The sequence below is a fragment of the Saccopteryx bilineata genome, chromosome 3 (assembly GCF_036850765.1).
Source record: "Saccopteryx bilineata isolate mSacBil1 chromosome 3, mSacBil1_pri_phased_curated, whole genome shotgun sequence".
NCBI classification, from domain to species: domain Eukaryota; kingdom Metazoa; phylum Chordata; class Mammalia; order Chiroptera; family Emballonuridae; genus Saccopteryx; species Saccopteryx bilineata.
In genome coordinates, this window is record NC_089492.1 from 12,024,203 (window position 1) to 12,031,522 (window position 7,320).

The 7,320-nt window shown below is 46.2% G+C and overlaps 1 non-coding gene across 1 annotated transcript; it reads left to right on the forward strand.

Moving 5' to 3' along the window:
* The first annotated feature begins 292 nt into the window (after window positions 1–292).
* TRNAV-GAC (transfer RNA valine (anticodon GAC)) lies at window positions 293–368 on the forward strand. Its single transcript has one exon. It is a non-coding gene; the product is annotated as a tRNA-Val (tRNA).
* The last annotated feature ends 6,952 nt before the right edge of the window (window positions 369–7,320 follow it).

Here is a 7,320-nt window from a genome sequence, read left to right on the forward strand (position 1 = left end):
CACTTCCTGTAAGAGTCACAGGAGACTGGTCCTGCTGAAGCCCGAGAGCTACCATTCATTGAATACCTGCATCTGTCGAATAGTTAAGGATGCCCTATATTTGTTTAACCACTGACATATCACAAAAGCTCTGCAAGGAAGGTTTTCTAGTCTGTATTTTAAAGATAAGTAGACCGGAAAACAATGGTTGGCTTATGTTCCCATAGTTGTCCCCCTGGTAGGTGGAAGAGCATGAACTTGAATCTGGGTCTGTAGGATAGCGAAGCTGTGCTCCTTCCAATGTGTCATTCTGGCCCTGGCCGGTTGGCTCAGCGGTAGAGCGTCGGCCTGACGTGCGGAGGACCCGGGTTCGATTCCCGGCCAGGGCACATAGGAGAAGTGCCCATTTGCTTCTCTACCCCGTTCCCTCCTTCCTCTCTGTCTCTCTCTTCCTCTCCCACAGCCAAGGCTCCATTGGAGCAAAGATGGCCCGGGCGCTGGGGATGGCTCCTTGGCCGCTGCCCCAGGCGCTAGAGTGGCTCTGGTCGCAGCAGAGCGACGCCCCCTGGTGGGCAGAGCGTTGCCCCTGGTGGGCGTGCCGGGTGGATCCCAGTCGGGCGCATGCGGGAGTCTGTCTGACTGTCTCTCCCCGTTTCCAGCTTCAGAAAAATACAAATGCGTCCTTCTCCTGCATGGCATGCCGTGCACATGCCAATGACTATTATCGGTCTCCCAACCCCATGACTCGATGATTCCCTAACTCTGAAACTGTGCCTCTAATATTCACCCGTGTCCCTATCACCCAGCGATCTGAAAGTTAACCCGTTGAGGAAGCCCCAAGAGAAGGGCAAGTACATTATTGGAGGCTTGTTGACCTATTTTTCTCAGCTCTACTCTCTCCTGTTCTTTGCTCTGCTTTGATCTCAGCAAACTATACATTTTGGCCTCCCTTGCCCACTAGCTTCTCAGTAGTTTCTTCTGGTAGGAAACATGGGCGAGAAATCTAGAAACTAGAAAAAAAAAAAGAGAAATGAGGGTATTCCTGTTCCTCTCCACTGTGAGAGGTGACTCCAGGCTGGCTGCATCTCCTCTGCAGTCCTGCGCCTTCCGGGCCACCCCTGCCCCCACTGCTGGGGCTTGCTGACTGGGCCTTCCTCCAAAATTTCAGTTCCTGCCGAGGGGACACCAGCTCCTGGGTCCTGGCCGAACTCTTTTCTCCCTTCGTCTCAGCCCTCGGACTAAGGGCGATCTGCTACGATGACTAACCTCCAAGTTGTCTTACCCTCCCTCCCACTTTCCACTCCCCACACACGTCTTGAACTGGATCCCACCATTGACTGCCCTGTTTTCCTGCCCCGCTGCCAACAGACACAGAATGATGAAATGGTGGTGACGATGCAGGTAGTTTTCCGGGGGCTCCGATCCAGATTTTCCTGGAGATTAAAGACTTAGTGACAAAGAAGGGAGATCACTGGGCTAGGTGGGAATCCAGAGTCTGGGTTTAAGTTCCTGAGCCGAAGTAGCTGCTGTGACTTTGAACACATCCTTTTCCCTCTCCGGGTCTCTGTTTCCTCACCCAGAAGATGGAAATGGATACTTTCAAGTCCTGTGAGACTTAAATTCTGGTCCTGGGTCTGTGGTTTTCAAAGGATCACTACGCCCTTACAAGCAACACCTGCGCTGTCCTCATCAGCCTCTGAGACCTTCTGCACCAGGGCCACAGGCCGGGGCGCCCTGGGCTTCTGGTGTCCCCATGGTGGAAGTGGCCTTGCTCCTGCCACATCTTTTCTACCCCGAAGCAGGGGCTTCCTATCCCCTCACTTCCTGCCTGCGCCCCCCAGGGAACTCACATATTTCCGGGGACATTCACATCCCCTTCATTGTAAGTCATAAAATGACCATCCCATGTAATATAATTCAATAGCTCGTTATGAACAGGGGGAACCAGTGGTTTTGCCCTGAAGATTTTCATTCCGAATTCAACTAATTGGCGATGGTAATTAGCAGAAATGTACCTTGCTCTCGCTGCGCTGGCAGCAGACTGACTAGATGGAGTACCCTAGGCAGCTCCTGTACCCAGTACCCTGCACTCGCAAATCCAGCGGGCATCCTTATTAGCGTGTGGATTCTGTCAGCTCTTCAAAAGCCATATAGTTTTAAGCCCCACGTCATTTTAATAGAAGCCTCCTATGAGCCCCCGGCTGGACCCAGGAGCTGGGAAGAGACCCAGGACGTGACCTGCCCATGAGAAGACTCGAGGAGAACAGCCTCAATACGTTTTTTAAACTGTGCTTCTTTTGCATAAACATAAGCTTTTCTTTTCCTTCCTAATCCAACATTTTAAATTAAATTATGAAGTGAATAAAGCCAATGCTAACATATTACATGTTTTTTAATGAAATCAAATCAAATCAATGATCTGCTTTTTCAATGGGTGTCCCTCTCTCCCAGGGGCTGTGATTCACCTCCCCGAGGGTAGCTTCATCACCCCTCCCCATGCATGGCTGAGAACCGTTGATCTGGAAGGAAAGGACTAGAGCAGATCTTTCAGCAAAAAAGGTAAGTGTCCCCCCCACCCCATCCCGCCAGGCTTTCTCAATATTGCTGCACAGAGGAATCCCAAGGCAGTGGGGACAAATCAGGCTTTGGTGGTGGGCACACCGGGACCCTCCAAGTTCCAGCAGCTCTGCTCTTGTTTCCAAACTGAAGAAATAGCAAACACCCACCTGACCGGTCTGTCGTGAGGATCCAATGAGATGCGGGAACGGAGATAGGAGGCCAATAATACACAGAGGATCTTCAACATGCAGGGGCTGGGTCAAATATTTTACAAGCTTGTCCGCTGCTCAGAGTGGCCCTATAAGGTAGAAATGCTATCCCATTTTACACAGGGGAAAACTGACACTCAAGAAATTAAGTCTCTTGCCCAAAGTCCTCAAGTTATTCAATGACCAGGAAGGGAATTTAGACCCAGATCTGTCAAACCCCATGAGCAGTGTTTTGGACCATTATATTAATGCCTCCCAACATGCATGATCGTACCCTTTCCTCCGTCAGCAAAACCGACCACTTCTGCTGAGATCCATCACGATGCTGTATTATAAGAGCAGTCATGTTAGCCTGCTCAGGCTGCCACAACAAAACACCATATACCGGGTGACTTCAACAACAGAACATTATTTTCTCAAGTTCTAGAGACTGGAAATCTAAGCTGAAGGTTCTAGCCAGCTTGGTTTCTGGGAAGAGCTGTCTTCTGGCTTCCAGACAACCATCTTTTTGCTGTGTCTTCAGGTGGCCTTTCCTTACTGTGTATAAGGGAAGAAGGAGAGAGAGAGAGAGAGAGAGAGAGAGAGATCATGCCGATGTCTTTTCTTATAAAGACACAAATCCTAACAGATCAGTTAACCTTAATTACTTCCTTAGAAGCCCCATCTCCAAATACCACCACGCTGGGTATCAGGGCTAAGACATGAATCTGCAGGAGAGATACAAACATTCAGTCCCTACAGCAAGAAGATTGGACTAGTCCACCATTCTATCCCCTATGCTCAGGACTGTCTGGCACAGAGTTCACACTCAGAAGATATTGGCAGAATAAATGAATGAGTTAATAAATGAATGAACACAAAATAAATTTGAATTAATATAGGACACTGATTCTAACCCTTTTCATCGGCAGGAATTCATTTTATTAATTTCTTCCCAAGGGCCTCACGCTTTGATAAATTTCATCTTCCAAGCTGAGACTAGTAACAAATTGGTTTCTCCCATGTTTAATTAATCAAAGACAGATAAATTGCTAACCAGTACTTCTAATCAGCATGAAATATATAAGCCCTGTAACTAGCGAGAGATATTTAATTCCAGGCGAGAACAGATACTATAACCTCTTGGCTTAGGCGCCCTTCCTACAAGCAAATGAATAATTAAATTACTCTGAAGATTTCAAATTCCAAAACTAACTTATGAACCTATGGGAAACACTACCTTAGAGTGATCCGTATCATATAACAAAGTGGCATCTGATCGAAGATTTGGGTTCCAATGTGAGCAATTAAGAAAAACACATACATTTGGTCAAAATTATCTTCAAAAATGCGTTAAATCACCCAGGTTCAAGGTTTTGTATATGCAATCTTCCCTAGGAATAAGTGTCTATAAACTTTCTGTGTATTCAATAACAAGCGGTGCATAATGAAGTATATTTGTGCTGACCACAATTGACTATCATATTACATAATTATGTATAAGTGAATATTTAGAATGCCTGTATGATTGGATTGAATAACAGAGGTGCATAAGATGTGACTCCATCATATTTTTCATGTATGCAAAATGATACACATAAATATTTAGATTACAAAGAACAATTAAATAAACACCAGTGTGCTGGCAACCAAGTTTAAGAACTACAACGTTGCCAGGAAGTTTTTATTCCAATGGTGCCCTCCTGACTAGCATTCACCCCTCTGCCCTCCTCTGGCTTCACACTGTCCTGAATTTTGGCTTTGTTTTCAACTTTACCACATGCTTGCATTACTAAACAATACATTGTTTTGTTTTGCTTGGATTTGAGCTTTATATAAATGGCATCATATGGTATGTATGCATGTGATTTACATTATGTAAATATGTTTTTGCCCAACATTATGTTTCCGTGTCTGCGAGTGTGGCTGTCATTCATTCATTTTTACTACTCTATAGGAAGTAATGTTCCAGCTCATGGTGTTCCTTTTCATGAATTTATTTTTTTTTATCTAATGTAGCCAGGTGATACAAATGCACGCACATAGAAAAGGAACACTAATTGCTGTAACCAACAACCTCCAATTCAAGTGCCATGAAAAAATAAAAGTTTTATTTTCCACTCATATCAAAGTCCATAACAAGTGGGCAACCCTGCTGAGCTGCTCTCTTCCAAGAAGTAACTCAGGGATCCAGGCTCGTCCATCTCGTGACACCAAGATCTGTAACGTTGGACTTCTGGAAGCCATGGAAAGAAGTTAGAACATGAAAGGCCTCTCAAGGTAGAGGGCTGGCTGAGAAATGCTTCCTGTGTGCCCAGAGAAGGAAATGGAATTGCTGAATATCGCCATGGTCTTTATCACTTTTAAATGCTATTAAAGAGTCCACTAAAATCCCTGGCTGGGTAGCTCAATTGGTTAGAGTGTTGTCCCACTACGCCAAGGTGGCGGGTTCAATTCCCTGGTCAGGGCACATACAGGAATCAACCAATGAATGCATAAAGATAAGTGGAGCAACAAAATGATCTCTCCATTCTCTCTCTCTTTCTCTGTCTCTTTCCCTTCCTTTCTCTCTAAAATAAATAAATAACATTTTTTATTTAAAAAGTTTGCTGGGTTTAAGATTGGAGAATTGGCTTGAACAGACTTTAAAGTTATTTAATCTAGCTTTCCTTGTTTTATCATTGAGTTAGTATTTTTTTAGTACCAACTCTATGCCAGGCAATGGTCGAATGACCTCTATAGCATCTTTGGTGAGAAATTGCATCCTCTGCTTGAATACTTCCCAAGTCAGGGAGCTCACAAGCCTCAAGGAAGCGACTCTCATATTTGCACAGCTTAGACTGATTACTATTTATAATGCACGTATCAGGCAGTTTCAAGTAATGACAAGAGTGTGGTTGTGCTCGTGCACAACTACGGAGGACTCCAGATGACCCACAGGCCAGATTTGTGGAAGAGGTTTCTGATGCTGAAGTCATTCGTGATGATGACAGTAGTTGTATATTTTGAAGGTGAAACCCCACTGTGACTTTTCCTTTGTGTTCATGCTCCATCAAATTGTCATACGGTGTTTTCCAAAGTCTGGGTGTATTAGATGTCTCCAAATCCCAAAACAGTTGAGCCAGCTGGGTTTTGCCTTACCCCAACTGTTTCCCAGTCTCTCTCTGTATGCTGCCACACAAACACACACAAGTACATGGACACATGCATACTGAGACCAATATAGTGTTTCATCCCTTTACTTTATGAGATTTCACAGCACTTCCAGTACCTCGCAACCTAGCACAAACACACCACATCTCTACCACAGGTATTTCCAGGAGGTATGCTTGACCATGTCAACAAACTCTGCCGAAGACACGGCTTGGTGTGGGAACACAGGCATGCACATCAAGGCAGGGCCCAGGGCTTGGTATGGGAACACAGGCATGCACGTCAAGGCAGGGCCCAGGTTTTTGTATGGGAACACAGGCATGCACGTCAAGGCAGGGCCCAGGTTTTTGTATGGGAACACAGGCATGCATGTCAAGGCAGGGCCCAGGGCTTGGTATGGGAACACAGGCATGCACATCAAGGCAGGGCCCAGGTTTTTGTATGGGAACACAGGCATGCACATCAAGGCAGGGCCCAGGTTTTTGTATGGGAACACAGGCATGCACGTCAAGGCAGGGCCCAGGTTTTTGTATGGGAACACAGGCATGCACGTCAAGGCAGGGCCCAGGTTTTTGTATGGGAACACAGGCACGCACGTCAAGGCAGGGCCCAGGTTTTTGTATGGGAACACAGGCACGCACGTCAAGGCAGGGCCCAGGTTTTTGTATGGGAACACAGGCATGCACATCAAGGCAGGGCCCAGGTTTTTGTATGGGAACACAGGCATGCACATCAAGGCAGGGCCCAGGTTTTTGTATGGGAACACAGGCATGCACGTCAAGGCAGGGCCCAGGTTTTTGTATGGGAACACAGGCATGCACGTCAAGGCAGGGCCCAGGGTTTGGTATGGGAACACAGGCATGCACGCCAAGGCAGGGCCCAGGGTTTGGTATGGGAACACAGGCATGCACATCAAGGCAGGGCCCAGGTTTTCAAAAGAAGCACCAGTACAAATAAATCTCACTCCCAAAAAGTAGTGCTACAAACTTTTCTCCTCTTAAAAATTCTGTGAACTCAGTGAATTTTTATCTCTTGAGTTTGGAGCCTATGAAATTGAATAACCATTTTGCTTCTGTTGGTCTATATATACATCTCGTGGAGATATTTTAGGGTGAACAGCTTAACTTCAGATGTACTACTTATGTTTAGGTTAGAGGTTGGCAAACTTTTTCTGGAAAGGGGGGCTACATAGTAATATTTTAGATTTTGTGGGCCATTGTGTTTTCTGGTGCCAGCACTCCGCTGTGCGGTGAGAACATGAAAGCAGCTGGAAATGCCTGGATGTGACCGTGTGCCAAGAAAACACAGCAGTGAGCCAGATGTGGCCCAAGGGCCAGAGTCTCGGACCCTGGTGTAGGCCATGAAGGCTGCAGCCCCTGAGAAAGTAGCAGAGTCACCCCAGAATTGGGTCAGCTGTAGGTAGAGATTTCCAGGGCCAGTC